The sequence below is a fragment of the Lissotriton vulgaris genome, chromosome 6 (genome assembly GCF_964263255.1).
Source record: "Lissotriton vulgaris chromosome 6, aLisVul1.2, whole genome shotgun sequence".
Taxonomy (NCBI): Eukaryota; Metazoa; Chordata; class Amphibia; order Caudata; family Salamandridae; genus Lissotriton; species Lissotriton vulgaris.
In genome coordinates, this window is record NC_141694.1 from 1,416,676,292 (window position 1) to 1,416,694,725 (window position 18,434).

Here is an 18,434-nt window from a genome sequence, read left to right on the forward strand (position 1 = left end):
TGGCAAATTATATCTTGTGCTCTATGCATAATTTAGCATCAATTTATATAAAACCATTACGTTTTCATCGAGTTTCATGAAATGTCACAAAAAAGAAGAATTTGTTGTAGTTGTGGTTACTTGTCAGACAGTCTGCTTATCTGTGGACATTAAGTCAGTTTTACGAATGAAGGGAGTTTAAGAGTCAGGAAAATGAAAGTTATACTTTGCTTTGGTGGAATTACATAGAAATGTCTACCACATTAGCAAGGACCAATTTAGAATAATCTTTATGTTGTAGTAATAGGTCTGCAATTCAAGAAGTGTAAATTAGAGCCAGCTTTAAGCTAAGCCAGGTTTATTCCATGTTAATAACATGCATACACAATGTTAGTGTTGAAAATGATGTTGTCATTATTTAAATGTAGTGTATCGTGGAAACAATATACCTGTGACTAATGTCTAGAAAGCAGCATAAACCTAGTATAAAATAAGTGCATTTCAGAGATGTCGCAAACTCAGAACAGCAAAAAGGTCATGATATCATAGAGAGACATGTTTGAAAATCCACTATAAGTACAGTTTTAAATCATGCAATACATAGGGGCGATTAGGAAATGCTATGTGACTTATAACTGACTGGGGCATGATTTTTGTCATCTTGGTTTCGGGTCATGGCAATGTCACCAGCAGCTCATCACATTCCCACTGTTCGAACCCCGAACTGCAACAACGCAAATGCACATGCCACGGATGGGAAGTTAAACGCTCTGAGAAATTGGGGCGTTGATGTTTCTGAAACCAACCAAACCCACTCACAAGGCCTGTAGGAGGAATCAGCGTTTATAGCTCTGGCCCGAGTTGGAAGTGTGCAGAACTCCATTTAAGTAATGGGCTGGGGTCTAGCAAGCTGATGAGGACTAGAAAGGGGTTGGGTGGGTGGTAACAAGCTAATTATGGACTTCCACTCCTCCGCTATCATCTTCTGCTGGTATACTTTTCAACGCAAATGGGGAGGCTGAAGGAGGAGTCCAGAATCTCTTGAGCCTGGATTTAAGTTACATTATTTGGAGAAGTGTTCAAAAGCAGTTGTGAAGAGGACTCTTCATCTTCTTCAGCTCATCTGAATTATTAGTGAGTGTTTCTATTGATGACGCTGGGATTCTCGAATAGATTTTCACCTTACCAATCCAAAGAATCCCTGGCCGACTGGACCTTTCAGACTCTGCATGGAAGTGGGAAGGAAGTTCGTTAAATATCATATCCTTATGACAAATTCCTAATTCCTAATTCAACACGTTTTAGTCTGAAGAACCACTGACTCTGAAGAAAAGTAAAAAAAATTATTAGAAAGCCAAAAACAATTGGACATACAAGCACCTCGGCAAGAGGTTCAAGAAATAAACTGGCACTAATACAAACATAATCCTACGCAGGAGTCTCAATCGACTCAGAATAAAAAGCAAAGTTAATTCAAGAAGCATTAGGCATGCAATAGCTGTGCCCACTGGAAAACTTGACCTCATTTGTTCTAATGGAAAAGAAAAAGATTAGTCTGTCCCTACACTAACTCTAAAGTGACATCCCTACTTAACATCCCTCCCAGGCAATGGAAAAGATGTCAGCTGTGAAGGCTCCCTAAGAAGCACATTCACTTTCCAGGTAAGTATCCTCAATTACTGAGCTCCTTCTAAGATGCTCCTTAGTTTCTCCTGCCTAGTCCGAACTAAGACCCATGTCTAACTGCACATCCAATTGGACTACCTTAGACAAGACCCAGTCTCATTCCCAACTGAACCTAAGACTGTCTACCTCTGCAACTCACTCTCCACCCTCGGGGCACTTTCCCTAATTCAAAATCCCAAAAACAGTGGATACGACCATGACACTCCTCCTTCAGGCAGGTACAGCCATTCGTACTTTTCCAGCATCGATCCTTCTTCTTCCAAAAACCGTTGCTGTGTCCTTGGGTCCCAGGCATCTTCTCTGCCAAAAGTTTCAGGTGCGCATACCAGTGCACTTCCTTCGTCTCTACTCCTACCAATCTAACTTTTAAACAATGGCTCATTCTACCTAACAAGCTACTTGGCCTTGCACCTGCAAGAGAAATACATAAGAAACAATCTCTCTGCACGCTCTAAGTTACAATTCGAAATTCAACTGCAAACGTGAGCTTCTTTCCCAAGGTATATTTCCAACTCGACATTTCTAGTCATGCTAAGAAAATCACAGCTAGGCCTCTGCTGGTGATTTCATGTCCCAGTCCTTTACTCCTTCAAATGCATTTCTAATAAAACAACATAAACATTTCATTAATCAATCCTAACATTACATTTCACATTAGCAACAGTTATTCTCATGTTAAAGCATCACATTTCTTATTAGGCAGCCTACACGTGCAACTTTAATATGGCACATTCAATCTCAATGCACATTTTACACACAGAGCAGTTAATTCTAAGTTAATTAAGGCATGATTCTCTCAACTAAAGCAGTACATCAATCTGTAAATGATATGAACACAATTCTACATTTTGCACTGATCCCCGGCCTAATACTGCATTATAAAATCACACAATAACATGGCCCTATAAATATGAGGGTCTTGACTACATGGGACTATGGTGCACCCTTACAATTTTCAAACAACATGGCGCTCTATCACTATTTAACCGATCTTTCCTAGAAAAATGGAAAAGGCTTGCATTTTCTCCCAGTGGCATTTGTATATACTCCCAAACCTTTGTGTTATCATAAAATGATGCCTTACCATTGGCACTCATGCTGTAGATCACTATGTTCCTTCAGGGGACCATTTTTCTCCTCATGACAACGGGCAGAGATAAACATCCAGATATGTATGGAGAGAAAGAAATGGGTCTTCCTCTTTCCCTCCCCCCTATTATCAATCAATCAAAGGGTTCTTGTAGATTGCAGCTTTTCACCCCTCGGGGGTCTCTAGGCACTGGATCTTGACGTACTTAGTCGAAAAACCATGTCTTTAGCTTCCTCCTGAATTCTTCCAGTGAAGGGCAGGTGCATAGGTGGAGGGGGGGTTTGTTCCAAGATTTAGCAGCAAGATAGGAGAAGGTACAACCTCTGCAGTAGTTCCGGCGGATGCAGGGGGTCAAGGCCAGGGTGAGGGAGGTGGAACGGAGTTCTCTGGGGGCTCGTTGGAATGTGAGGCAGTGGTTGATGTAGGTGGACCAGAGTTGTGGAGGGCTTTGTAGGTGTGAATCAGGACTTTGAAGAAGCGTCTTTTCTGATTTTATGAGAGATAGTGGACACGTGCTGCTTGATTCTTCATTCTCTTTTCTTTCTGTTTTCCTTTTCCATCTATGTTGAGAGCACAGGGTCCAATCCTAAAACCCCTCTGGCACACCAAATTCACACAGAGGGCCCATCCTAGCACACCTCTGGCACACCAAGATCACCAGAAGGGCCCATCCTAACACAACTCTATCACAAGCAAGGTCCATCCTAAAACAACTATGGCACACCAAGAGCACAAGGAAGGTCCATTCTAACACACCTCTGGCACACGAAGACCGCAAGCAGGGCCCATCCTAACACACCTCTGGCACACCAAGATCACAGGAGGGTCCATCCTAACACACCTCTGGCACACCAAGAACACAAGGAGGACCCACCCTAACACACCTCTGGCACACCAAGATCACAAGAAGGGCCCATACTCACACACTTCTGGCACACCAATATTAAAAGCAGGATCAATCCTGGCCATAACACAGCTCTATCACAGGCAAGGCCCATCCTAAAACACCTCTGGCACACAAAGAGCACAAGGAAGGTCCATCCAAACACACCTCTGCTACACCAAGATCACATGTAGGGCCCATCTTAAAACACCCCTGATAAGAGCAGTGGGACGGTGGGGCCAGGTGAGGGGAGATTTAAAGAGACGAAAATGAGGGGAAATTAAGTAAATAAATAATTTTCCCTCCTGGTCTTCTCTTGAAATCCCCCTTCACCTGACCCCACCGCTCTTACCTGCAGTGGCCGCGGCTGCTCTGGTACACCAAGATTACAAGCAGGACCCATCCTAACACACCTCTATCAAAAGCAGGGCCCATCCAAACAGACCTCTGGCACACCAAGATCACAAGCAGGGCCCATCCTAACACACCCCTGGCATGCCAAGAACACAAGCAGGACCCACCCTAAAACACCTCTATCACAAGTAGGGCCCATCCGATCACATCTCTGGCATACCAAGATCATAAGCAGGACCCACCCTAAAACACCTCTGGTACACCAAGAGCTCAAGGAAGGTCCATCCTAACACACCTCTGGCACACATAGATCACAAGATGGGTGCATCCTAACATGCCTCTGGCACACTAAGAGCACAAGTGGAGCATCAACATCATTATCACAGCCCATCCTAACATACCTCTAGCACTTCAAGAGCAGAGGCAAGGCCCATGCTACCACACCTCTGGCATATCAAGATCACAAGCAGGGCCCATGCTAACACACCTCTGGCATGCCAAGAGCACAAGCAGAGTCCATCCAAACACACCTCTAGCATGCCAGGAGCACAAGTAGGACCCACACTAACACACCTCTATCACAAGCAGGGACCATCCGAACACACCTCTGGCACACCAAGATCATAAGCAGGGCCCATCCTAACCCACCTCTGGCACACCAAGATCACAAACTGGGCCCATCCTAAAACACCTCTGGTACACCAAGAGCACAATTGGAGCACCAACATCACTATCACAGCCCATCCTAACACACCTCTGGCACGCCAAGAGCACAGGCAAGGCTCATCCTAACACACCTCTGTCACATCAAGATCACAAGCAGGACCCACCCTAACACACCTCTATCACAAGCAGGGCCCATCCGAACACGCCTCTGGCACGCCAAGATCACAAGCAGGGTCCATCCTAACACACCTCTGGCACACCAAGATCACAAGCAGGGTCCATCCTAACACACCTCTGGCACACCAAGATCATAAGCAGGGCCCTCCCTAAAACACCTCTGGTACACCAAGAGCACAAGGAAGGTCCATCCTAACACGCCTCTGGCACACCAAGAGCACAAGTGGAGCATCAACATCATTATCACAGCCCATCCTAACACACCTCTGGCACGCCAAAAGCACAGGCAAGGCCCATACTAACACACCTCTGGCACATCAAGATCACAAGCAGGGCCCATGCTAACACCCCTCTGGCATGCCAAGAGCACAAGCAGGACCCATCCAAACACACCTCTGGCATGCCAGGAGCACAAGCAGGAGCCACACTAAAGCACCTCTATCACAAGCAGGGGCCATCCGAACACACCTCTGGCACACCAAGATCATAAGCAGGGCCCATCCTAACACACCTCCGGCATGCCAAGGACACAAGCAAGGCCCATCCGAACACACTTCTGGCACACCAAGATCACAAGCAGGATCCATCCTAAAACACCTCTGGTACACCAAGAGCACAAGGAAGGTCGATCCTAACACACCTCTGGCACAATTAGATCACCAAAAGGGGCCATTCTAACATGCCTCTGGCACACCAAGAGCACAAGTGGAGCACTAACATCACTATCACTGCCCATCCTAACACACCTCTGGCTGCCAAGAGTTATGCAAGGCCCATCCTAACACACCTCTGCCACATCAAGATAACAAGCAGGGCCCATGGTAACACACCTCTGGCATTCCAAGAGCACACGCAGGGCCCAGCCTAACACACCTCTGGCACATCATGATCACAAGCAGGACCCACCCTAACACACCTATATCACAAGCAGGGCCCATCCGAACACACCTCTGGCACACCAAGATCATAAGCAGGGCCCTTCTAACACACCTCTGGAACACCAAGAGCACAGGCACATTCTATCAAACCACACTACTGCAGCAAAATCATTACGCATGACAGTGTATGTACCATGATGCGGTACCTGCTCCAGTCACTGAAGAAGTCCACTGCATAACACACCATGACATGCAGTAGTGTGGATAGGCCTGCTAACTGCTGATTCTAGAGTGGTATTTAAGAACAAACCTGCCTGGTGCTAATTATATCTGTGCTAATTTGCACCAATATGCTGTTTGAAAATATGGAGTGCTATTCAGTTCTATGTAAAAATAGCTGAGTGAGTTAAACAACCTCCAAAGGCATCTGTTGTGACCTCAAGGTCATGATTTCCCATGCAATCCCTACATGCTTCTCTGGTCAGTACAATGAGAACCATTACATTGGATAACAGTAACACTTATGAAGAGCACTTAGAGGTGGTAAAACTGCAGTATGAAGCCGGATACAAAACTAAGCAATTATGTCTTATTGCAGTATCCGGTGCTCTTTTGCAGCTGAAAAAATCATTGCTGGTATTTTGTCCACTGTTGCCGGCTCGGTCAGCTATATTCTGTGAGCATACAGCATAATCAATCAATCAGGGGTTTGTAAAGCGCAACTACTCACCCGCTAGGGTCTCAAGGCTCAGGGGGGGGGAGAGGAGAGCAGCTCTGTTGAGTGCTGGGATCATCCGAAGAGCCAGGTTTTGAGGCCCTTTCCTCCGGTTCTGGTCTTGCAGATATGCAGGATGGTGGGCAGAGAGAGGTCAGCTCATCAGAGGTGTCTCTTGGGGGTGTGGAAGGTGAGGTGGTCGTTTAGCACATGTGTAAATGTTTGTGGGAGTTGTATACGGGTGATATTTTTCATCATGGTTGTGACATATGTTTGTACTTGCCCAGTCACAGAGCACTGATAACCCTCCAAGAATGTTGTAATTGATGTCAATATATACTCTTTCCCCCATCAAAAGTTCAGATCAGGCCTTCACTATGGCTTCCTTCCCAGGTGCACCGTTGTGGACAGTGTGCCACATGACAGACATGCTACATCCGGTTGGATCATAGGCCCAAAAGGAGACATGTGATAATGATGCGTAAGTGTTTTCGAGTGGGGCAGAGGCTCTTGCTAGGACAGACGTTTCCTCAGCCACTCCAGAACCTGTCACACAACTCCACAAGCATTTTCTTCCAGCAGTTTTATTGCACTGTAATTGCATTTATATAGCGCTTACTACCCCTGATGAGGCGTCGTATCGCTTTTTTGGTGAGTAGCACGCTACTCCGGAAACCATAAAGGATTAGTGGTGAATTAGTATAGTGAAATTTGGAAAATAAGATATCGCTGCTATGTCCGAAATGTTAAATAAGTTAAAATTAGAAAATAAAACTTGATGAGATGTGTCACTTACAGCAAACATTTCTTGGTAAACATATATTGGTTACCTATGTTATCGGCTGAAAAATAGATGCCAGACTATAGCTTTCAAAAATGGGCACTCTCTGCTTCTGGCTTTATTTCAGACGTTACATAAATTTGTGATATTTAATTTGTTATAGCATCCTCACAATTGTGACAGTAATAACTGGAAGAATCGAGATATTAATTTGAAGGGGAAAGGGTACTGGCAAGAAAAAGCTGAAGACCACAGTGTACACTGGTGGCACAGAGGGTGATTCATAGGGACTCGGGAGTCTAAATATGTGTGTGCCGGATGAATGTCTGAGGAAGTTCGGAGGTCAACACAGCATTGACTTGGGCAAGCACCAAGACTTACGAAAACAAGCGGACTGGGGTCTAGGCGATGCCTTGAGGATTTTTTTCCCTGGCGCTAATTTACAAAGTTTCCAATTTCATTCTTTGGTAACTTTGCAATGTTTTCTGGTGAACCATCTCCTTTGCTCGAACTGAGTCGGTTTGTGTGTTGCTAGGTCATTTACACTACAAAGCAAGATATATTTCACTCCATTTGACCCATGCCTATTTTAAAAATATATGCAGGTATTTTTTATGCAAGTGAATCTTTTGCAAACCTTTTCTATCACAATAGGCAATATTTACTGTATTTTTATCCTCAAGTTTACCGTTTGTGGAGATTTTCTATTCATAATGGCATTGTGCAAGAAAAAAAAAACAGTAATGGCTAATTGTGAGTCACGTGATATTTCTAAAATTCGGTGCAAATGGAGCTTGATTTGGATTTCGAACTGAACCCAAATTATTCGTTCTCCGACATGCGCAGCTGGGGCTCGTCTGCAGGGGCAAATTAGAGAAACCAGGAACAATGGTGCCGACGTATATCTTCCTCTGCTGCATTGTTAGTGTTAAGTATGGGTCCGTGCGATTTGCACGAACGTCAAGGTCACAATTTTCAGGCAGAAGTGGCAAATCGAAAAAAAAACTTTTCAAACTGCATAAAGTTGCGAAATCTTCCACAGACATTTGCAAAACGTGCAAAAAAACAAAATGTTTTTAACCCCTAATTTCGCACTCTTTTAAGTGATGACATGGGGCACAGATATAGAGGCATCACCAGACTTGTGGTGTGCGACTTAATTACAGAAACAGAGCTGAATGTATGGATTTAACACCCAGCAGTAGCAAAGGAGACAACCATATAACGAATTCGGATAAATGTGGAGCAGGCACAGATGTTCCAAAGGGATCCTTAATCAGTCATAATAATGATTTGCATGTCTGTTAGTGCAGGAATTATAACAGTATGGCGGGGACATGTTCATTGCACCTTTTTTCCCAGGCAGTATGAATTAGTTTCTGCGTGTTTACTTGTTAGAGTTTGACAATGCGTGCTTTTAATATGCATTCCGTAATTGCGAATTTTTTCACCTTCGCCTCTTTCATTTCGGCTCTGAGATGTGATAATTGGGTTGGAATGTGGAATGATATGGAAATATTGCCCTCGTTCACAACACCGTTTCATCCCTGACTTGTTCGGGCATGTTTCATGTTTAAAAACCTTTCATATGTTGTTCCTAAATGCTTCTGCATGTAAATGCACGCAGCAACTCTTGCCTCATATATATCAGTAATATTTTGACTGCTGCTTGCGATTCATATGCTTGTTGATTCACGGCATGTGTTTATGTTTGCGTTCGGGTTTCACGGCCATTTTGTGTGTTGACTAATACATGAAATGTGCCTATGTATACTTGATTTTAAGTGGTAAGTCTTTTTCGTTTTATTTTGCTGTGCAAATAGTCACAAGCCGACTTTATTACCTTTAATAATTCAGTGCCTCGTGGAAACCCAGGCAGTCATGCTTCTGTGAGGGCTCTGTCATTGTGAGTCCTTCTTCCTAGGAGCCAAAGGGGGGTGGGGGCGGGGGGGGGGGGACGGCGGGGTGTAAGGTCTCCAGGAGAATATTTCACACGTAAATGGCAGGATATAGTCACACCAGGCACAAGCCGCAAGTTAGTGTGAGTAAACGTCGCCCCGCCCCCGAGACTATTTTGAGAGACCGGTGGAGGCTTGGAGGCGATAGTGACATCACGTTGTGCCTCATGCAATGCCATGGCATAATAAACGTTCCATGTGGCCTCACAGGGTTTTGTAACCCTCCTCCACCCCATTTGCCTAGCAGCATCTTCCCGATCCGAGAAAGGCCTAGGAGGGGGTTATCTATGGAGCACTTTACAGCGAGGGAACGGCTCGCCATTGACCCTTTCATTCAGTAAGGAGGTGGGAATGCTAAACCCTTTTGTGTTTTAAAGATTGTGGAAGAATACTCAGGCTACACACCCTTTCACACCACACTATTAACTTTAAAAAATACAGAACACATTTTAATTAGTCTTTGGAAAGAACAGGGTTTAAGCGTAATTACAAAGCATCACACTTTTCTTTCAATATTTTTCCACTTTGACTGCGCTCAATAGCCCGGATTATATGGAAAACATAGGTGTTTCTTATTTTTTTTTTTATTTATAAAGTTTTATATAGCGTTAGCTAGACCAGTGGGTATCGTAGCGTGTTACATACACAAACAAAAAGAAAAATAATTTCATAACATCGCTGTACATGAGGATGCATAAAGGCAAAAGCAAAGACCTACCATACACTACATCAAGACGCAAATGCGCAAACAATCTCTCCTCCCATCGATTCATACAGAGCCAGAACTCTTAGTCATTAACTATGCACCCGCCAAGCCCCACCCGGAACCCTAAACTCGTGTGTTACAGACCCAACTCATGGTCTATCAATTACCCAGAAAATCTGACCAGTAATGCTAAAAAGAACCTAAAGCACAGAACCTTAAAACAACACCCGGAAACACTTAAAGTAGACAACTACCACACCAGGACTAATGGCAAGATGAAAACTTCATTTTTTACACAAATCGCCCGACTAAGTGGAAAAACACCTTCCTTCTTCACTTTCAAGTCAGCAAGTCAGTAAATATTCCCTATGGTGAAAAAAATGTCCACAACCGTCACCCCTATCTTTAAAGGGGAACTCACAATTTCCATCTTCAGAACAGGAAACATTCTCATACAGGCCACTGACCCACACCTCATCACTTTTGATCGCCACTTCCCAACCTTACTCTCCTCTCTAAATCATAAGTACCATCAAACCCAATCCCCCCCACGACCCCCCCCCCCACCCGGACAGAAAACCCAGAACCGACCCAATTTCCCTCCCTGGATGACCCATGCTACAACTCATGGACATCCACCATCACTAATTATAATCTCACTACCCCTAGGATCACACTCTGCCATCAAACACCCTCTACAATGGGTTCAACTAAGCATGAGCGAATTTTGCGGATCTCGCGTTCGCAAATTTTGCGGATTTGCGGATTCGCAATCCGCAAAATCCGCGAATTCCCGCGAATTTGCAGATTTTTTTTTTTTTGTGTTCGCCCGTGTTTCTGCCAGTTCGCGAGGGTTTTGTACACTTTCGCAAATTGCGAACTTACCTGTCGGGTCGCAAGTTTCGCGAACTTGTTGTTTCTACGTGTCCAGCCTGTTTGGGACACTCTTCTTCATCACTGCCACTCTCTGTCACCACTGCCACTCTCTGACTACTCATGCCACCCTCTGGCCCACCCATGCCACCCTCTGTTTCATCACCACACCCTCTGGTTGTCCAGTGTACATTATTATCGGCAAAGCAAAGCACACCTTCCCTGCCTCAAGTGACCTGAATTAATTTGGGGCTGATTAATGTGTCACAGAATATTTTTTTAGCTGGCACCTGCTTCCTTAGTGCGCCCTGATTAGTGATCTTTTGCACTTGCTAAGTGCTTTCATTGTTGCAAAATTAGTTACAACACCTGCCCTGCCCCAACTGACAATAATGAATTAGGGGCTGATTAATGGATTTTAACTTCCAGCCTGGCTCCTGCTTGTCTCCCTTAGCTGTAATTCAGGACCTTTGTGGCATATGTGTAACTATTCTGAGGTTCAGAGCAGGGTCACATAATAGTTTCAACTGGCAACTGAACTCTGGAGGGGCCCCTCAGGAAGCACTACAGGAAATGGCTACAAATGATGAGCCTGAACTTTTGAACCTGGTAAGTAGTTACTTTCAGTTTTGCTAAGATCGTATTTCTGCAATTTTGCACTTATTCGCGGGGCGCGAACTCACGCGAACTCACGCGAACAGTGCGAGCAGTGCGAGCAAAATCCGCTGCTCGCGGATTTGCGGATTTTGCGGGAGATTCGCAAATCTCGCGGATTGCGGATTTCCCGAAAATCCGCAAAATCCGCGAGCGGAACGGATTTTCCGCCCATGCCTAGGTTCAACCGATACCATCAGGTCCAGCAAACGCACAGTTAATAAACACTGCAAGGCTAATCCTGAACTAGTCAGATAGGACTCAAACAACAGTCTTTCCGTTACTGAACCAACTACAGGCACCCTCCCTAGACTTCAGGAGACCCGACTCTACCATCGGTAACTATACTCAACTCCACCATTGTCCCTACTCCTCCTGCTCAAACCATCTCCATTTCCAATGTCACCGATAATTGCTGGGACACTGACCTCCCTCAAACCACTGCACACTCTTCCTCCCCCGACCCACCCCCACAGGCCCAAACCGCCCCAACTTCTAATCCCACCGCCAATCCCCTGGACACGGACTTCCTCCTAACAATTGCTCAGTCTCCTCCCTTGGATCAAAGACCCACAATACCTCCTCCTAACCTCTTAACAGGAAGCAACAACGACCCGACTCCTCACGTCCAATATATCCCCACTCCTAATCCCAATGATGCCACTCAATCCCACAACCTAATCTCCTCTCCTTCCATAGACCCTAATGAGACACTGCTCCCGACGAAGGCAATATGCCCTTTCAGCGCACTTATCCAGCCACTGACCTGAATGGAGCAGAAAATAGACTCTCTAGCGGCAGATATCCTACACCTTCAACAAGACCTTCCCAACCGTTTTAAGCCACCTTGCTCACACACTCCGGGTAGCTACACACCTTCCCCCCACACAGCATCTTCCATGGCCCCATTTTGCACCCCATGGCCCACCAACCTATGAGGAATCAGGCACATCGACCTAGGTGAGCTCTCCGCCCCATTTCAGAACGAGAAGCAGATGATATCAACAACTCTTATCTCGCAGTAAGCCAGAACACAGCCCTTATGCAACCCCTGTTTTAGTGAGCACTAAGAGACGGAGGACTGGTGTAAGGACAAGAGTGACAGTGTCTCTTTGCAGTATGTGACGACAAGAGCACAGTCCCACTAAGGTCCCGTGTTCAGAGAATTACTTGTGAAATCTTAAACTGATCCCTCTCGGAAATTTTCCAGGCTATGGCAACTGGACATTGTCCAAAGTATTAGGTAAGAAGGTAAAACACCCGAACAGGGGTGAAGACCAATAACTAGGGACCAACACCCTGACGAATGCCAGAGCGACCAAGTTGAGCGCTGTAAAAATTGGCAGAAACATGTTGGTATCTGCAGTGGGGCTTTAGGGGGTCGTTACCTCCCTTGAATAACACAGACTTTATGTTTTAATCCTACCAGGGGTTAACAGGAATAAAAATTGAGTGTTGAGCTCTAGGTTGTTTTAAATATATGTATCTGCACTATTTGGTCCCATCTTTAAGGAGAATATATTCCTTTCCTTTAAGTTTTGTCACGTTTTAATGTGGTGTTTTGTGTTTCTTTACTTTCACTCTACCCTCATCACTATTCTTCATGAAAAAGTTATTGCGCTCCATCCAGGGTGTTGGTCTGCACCTGGATGTATGATGCCGCCTATGATGAAGCATGACACTGCAAAGTGTGTGAGGGCAGTATTAAGACATTTATTGTTTTCCCTTTGTTTGTCTTGGTGTGAATGAGATATACCATTCCAGTGTGGGTAGGTGCATGAATTATAGTACCTCCCTGTCCTTCATATTGGGGAACAGAGTACTTTTTGTAGCACTTCTCTGTTGAGTGAGATTTAGATTTTAGGAGGGGAGTCAGAGAAGGCTTAGTTCCTTGTCTCTTCCTATTTGTGATATTTAGCACTAAGAGAATCCCTAGACCTGTCCTCTGGCCCAGACCTCCTGCTCAAAACACTTCTATGCATACAGCACACACCAAAACGGAGGCTCCCCGTTCTCTCTCATGCATTCTCCTCAACTATACATCAGCAGTACAACACTCCACAGATATTGCTAAAGGTATACTCGCGGAAGAAATAGACATCGCATTCCTCACAGAATCCTGGCTCAATGACCATTCTACCCCATCCTAGAACTCCTTACCCTTCCAGGCTACAACATCATCAGACTCGACAGACCGATCAAAACAGGTGGAGGCCTAGCTATCATTCACAAAGAAGGAATACAGCTTACCAGATTCAAATCCACAGAATACCGGACTCTTGAGCACCTAGGTGTTGAACTTACAGTTAAAGGCACTACGCCTATCAAATTTCACACCAACTACCATCCTCCTGGTGAACGTACCCTCTTCACGGAAGAACTAACTGACCTAATAACGCGTTACTCCCTAACAGACACAGAAGACGTGTTACTGGGTGACTTTAATATCCACTGGAACAACCCATAAGACACTACAACCGAGACCCTCTCCAACCTACTTGAAATTACCAACCTCAAACAACTGTGCAAAGAACAAACACACAAAGGAGCAACACTGGATACGATCATCACCAAAAATGAGCTGGTCTCTCCCATTGACTGGTCTGACCACCACCTCATACTGTTTAATATTCACTCACATATCAGAAACCAACCAATACGACCTGACAAACCCAAACACTAGACCAGGTACATCTAAGGAGTCCTCATAACCAGACTGGAATCAAGGATTCATGCCCATCTACAATCCCAGCCCTCCTCTATGACAGCCGATGACCTCCCTGCCCACTTCAATTCCACGATGACAGAGGTGTTAGATCAGGGGTCTCCAACCTTTTGTGTAGTGAGAGCTACTTCTGGTCAGTGAAAATCATCATGGGCTACCAAACCCCAAGCAACTCGCGCATTTTTCCGAGAGACCTCTCACGCCCAGTTTCATTGACGTTAAGGTTAAAAAAACTATTTTCTTCAGATCCCACCATAATGTGGTTTGAACACAAGACTTCCCTAGAAACACTTAAAGGATTGACTTTGGATTTGTGTTGTGTTGGCAAACCACTTTACGACCTTTCACAATAATAGCTTCAAAATCAGGACCTTTTAATACCACGTGGACACCTTTAGAATGTTATATTGCAGACCATTTGTGAATAGCAGCCATGCTGGTAAATTAAACAGCACAGTTTGAAAGTGAGATAAGTAACCCACCTTAGCTATGTGTAATTATGAACACAGGAGGACTGCTTTTCACAAATGACCTGACATTTCATTAATTTTGACCAAAGCATACTTCTGGGCTTGTATGGTCTTTAGTCGTCTTCTATAAATAGGAAGAGGACTTAAAATTGTACCACACACACCAAGTGTCAAATTCACAAAGATGAAGTTTTTGCAAATCAAAATTTGATTGGGTTCTCCTACATTTGTAGCAAAGATGATTGGACTTTTTTCAAACGAAGACAAGCTTTCAAAACTACTCCAGGTAATATTTCATGACAGCAGCGGACTTTTGTGACATAGCCCTGAGACCTCAGGCTTATGGTGACTGATATCACCCACACCACAATATCACCTTTCGACCTAAAAAAATGCTTTTCTATTCCTGCCCTTTATCTTAGCGCAGCAAGGTGGCTAGCTAGCTATGCTGTGTGAAAGTTTGCTAAATATACCCCCCTGACCCAGAATAAAGTACTACCTATAGCCCTAAAATTTGGCATTTAAAGCATTTTGCGTGATTGAACCTATTTTTTCCAAAATTTCACCTAATTGCGTGAATGGAAATTACGTGTTTTGCACACACCTATTAATAACCAGAACCAGACATTGCAAGATATCAAGTGTAGCCATTTTAAAGATGGGGACAGAATGTGGCCTAACGGCTAGGGCGGTGGAACTCTGTGGTGCGAAACCAGGTTTGGTTCTCGCCAGGGGCGCACAACGTTCTGTGATTCTGGGGCTGGGCAAATCACATAATCTCACAGTGCCTAACAAAAAGTAATGTGTCCGTTTGTAACGTAACTGGTGCTCATGTAAAGCGCTATGATACCTTTGGTTCTAGTTTGCGCTATAAAACTGCACACAAAAAGAAAATGACACAGTCCCCCTTGAATAGTACATTCCCCAGGGCCCAGCCTGAAGAACATCACTGCTGTTCAAGACAAGCCGTGTGTTTACACCATAAGATCTCAATTCACTAAATTGTTTTTTGATATTGTCCAATATTCTCTGAGCAAACCAAACAAGTTTCTTTGGTGTACTTCAAAATTTCTATTTTGTGACATTCAAATTGTAAATATTGACTTGTATGTATGGGTTGTGTGTGAGTGTGAGATTGGAGTGCCGATGTTGATCAACCACGTATGATAGATTTTTGTTATTTATGCACATTTTTAGGCTAATGTCATTTTTATGAAAATTGTTTTATGTATTGTTTGTTCTTCAATTATTTCTGTGTATCTTTGGTGAATAATAACCAACAAAAACTCTAAAAAAACATATGATAAATAAACAGTGATTTATTCTGATAAATTGTTTATATTTGCACAGTTTAATTCTTTCTGTAATACAATTCAATTCCGTCTAGTACAGGTCACGATACTGGCATTTTTTCTGTTGTTTTGTGATTGAGAGGCTTGGACTTACTGTGGGAAGCCCACACCCAGTGTTGTTTTTCCGTTCAAGACAAGCTGGCATACTATTGCAGCCATACAAGAAGATGATGGGTACTGTGCAGCATGTGTGAGCCTTGGCTCCTGGCCAATAGGTGGGAATGTATTAAATAGGTAGGGCCATGACATGCCACATTACTGACATGTGGGCCGTATATTAAGAAGACTCACAGACACAACAGTGAGACAAGAAAATAAAGCACACGTCACAATAGTGACACAACACAAGGCGTGAAAGAGGAGGCCACTGCTTGTCGGAATGGGAAAGAAAAGAGGCCCGGGCACAAAATTAGAAGTGCACGTCTGAGGCTTAATCCTATCCTGTGTGGAAAGTGTAGGTGTGTAAAAACATGAGATGGTGAGAAAAGGTGTTAGGACAGGCTCTACTACTGAACACACATGAGCAATAGAAGAAAGCAACAATTGTCCCATGAGACTCACTTATCACTGTACATCTCATACTTTCGAGGTACACAACGTCGTAATGTAATCATTGATCTCTTATCAAATGATACCAAAAATGAGAACAGAACAATTCTCTCTTAGTTTCCACAAATAACTAACTTACTTTGTAGGAACACAGAGCAATATGTAATGATAATGCAGATGACACACTGCTCAAACGGTGGACATATAAAAAAATGACACTGTACAAAGGCCCACATTGTTTGTAAGACGATCCATTCTAACACAAATATGATAATTAGATAGTAAATGAAATAGCGCGACACAGAAGGACACTTTCAGTTTTTATGGCTCTTTTCTTTCCATTTTTTTTCATTTAAGGTACAGGGAGATTAAGTGATTTGCCCAGAATCACAGGATGTCGGAAAGTAGAAAGGTGCATGTGCCCAGCCCGGATAGAAGCCTGCGTGTGACTCATGAGTAGGCCTCTCTGCAGCAGGTGCTCGGGCCACTAAGATTCGCATAGACTTCAATGCCCATTTCGGAGAGTGTGGTCAACCCCTGCTACCAGAACCAGACATTGAGGGTACACAACTCTTCGGTGCCCTCCCAATGAACGACAGAAAGTCTGCCGCTATCAAAGCTCTTCCATTTCTGCCCAGTGCTCTGATGCCCGTTTCAAGGAGCAGGGGGAATGTTGTTGAAGTGAGCGAGGTAGCGGAAGCACAGGATTAAGAAATCTGTCAGACAATCTTATATATTCGTACAGCCAGCGTCTCATCCCCGGCCTGAACAAACACATATCCCTAGGACAGGTTCTGTGACCTCAGATGCTCGGAGTGCAGGCGGGTGGATTACATAGGCTTGTGATGCTGAGTGAAGAGGCAGGATTTGAGCCTATGTGTTGCTTTGCTAGTTTTCTGTATTACCCAGTCCCGGAATGTTGTGAAGATTATTAGAAGCTAACGCAGGGAGACAGCCTTAGGTCGTCGCTAACAGAGATTCGCTCTGGGGCTGGGCTCACCTAGGTAGGGTTGGCCTATAGGTGGCTGGAACGCACGGCGCCAGTCACAGCCCCGGAACTCCAAGTACAGGCACAAAACCACAATGCATAGGACTGTACAGATCTGCTAGCTAAGTTACCCGAATAGTGCATACTGGTGTTTATTAGACACGGTACATGAGAGGACTTGGAAAGAAGATGACCAACCGCTTCTCTGTCCCTCATTAAATGACCCTGCATGATGGACGGAGGCTTACACACGACGGCATGCACTATTGCAGGGTCTTTAGCAGCCCTGGCCTTTATGTCGCATTTCCAGGCCCCATGCCGGACGTGTGCCCATGGCTTACCTGCTGCTCTGGGATCGAGGGAAATTAGGTGGCAGGCTGTGCTGCTGAAAAAAGGCAGATGGCGCGGGTCACAGCAGTTCTATACTGCTTGCGCAGCTTGCGCGACCGGAAATCCACCAGCTCTGCCCATCCACCTGCTCTGCCCTGCCCTGCCCTGCCCTGCCCTGCCATGGCCTGCTGCAGCTACGACGCACCCTGCCTTCGCACTCGTGACACGCAGTGCGGTGCTAGTGAGGGAAAGGCAGGGGGCCAATAGGCCAGTCACGAGACACTCACATGATCATCAGCAACAAAGTCATCCTCGCCGGCCTGCCCCGCCCCAGCTAAGCTCAAAGCCAATCTGAGCAGCTGGTTTGGGTGAAGGCAGGCAAGGGAGCCTCAATACAGCTAAAAGAGCCCAAACAAGCCCAACAACATTGAAGGGCTACTAAATTGAGCAGGAAGCAGCGCAAGCTACTCAGAGGGTCTCTGCGAGCTACCAGTAGCTCGCGATTGACCGGTTGGAGACACCTGTGTTAGATCAAGTAGCACCACTCAAACTCAAAAATTTGAGATCTGTGAAATCTAAATCTAGGTTCAACGTGGATCCTAATAACAAAAGACAACAAC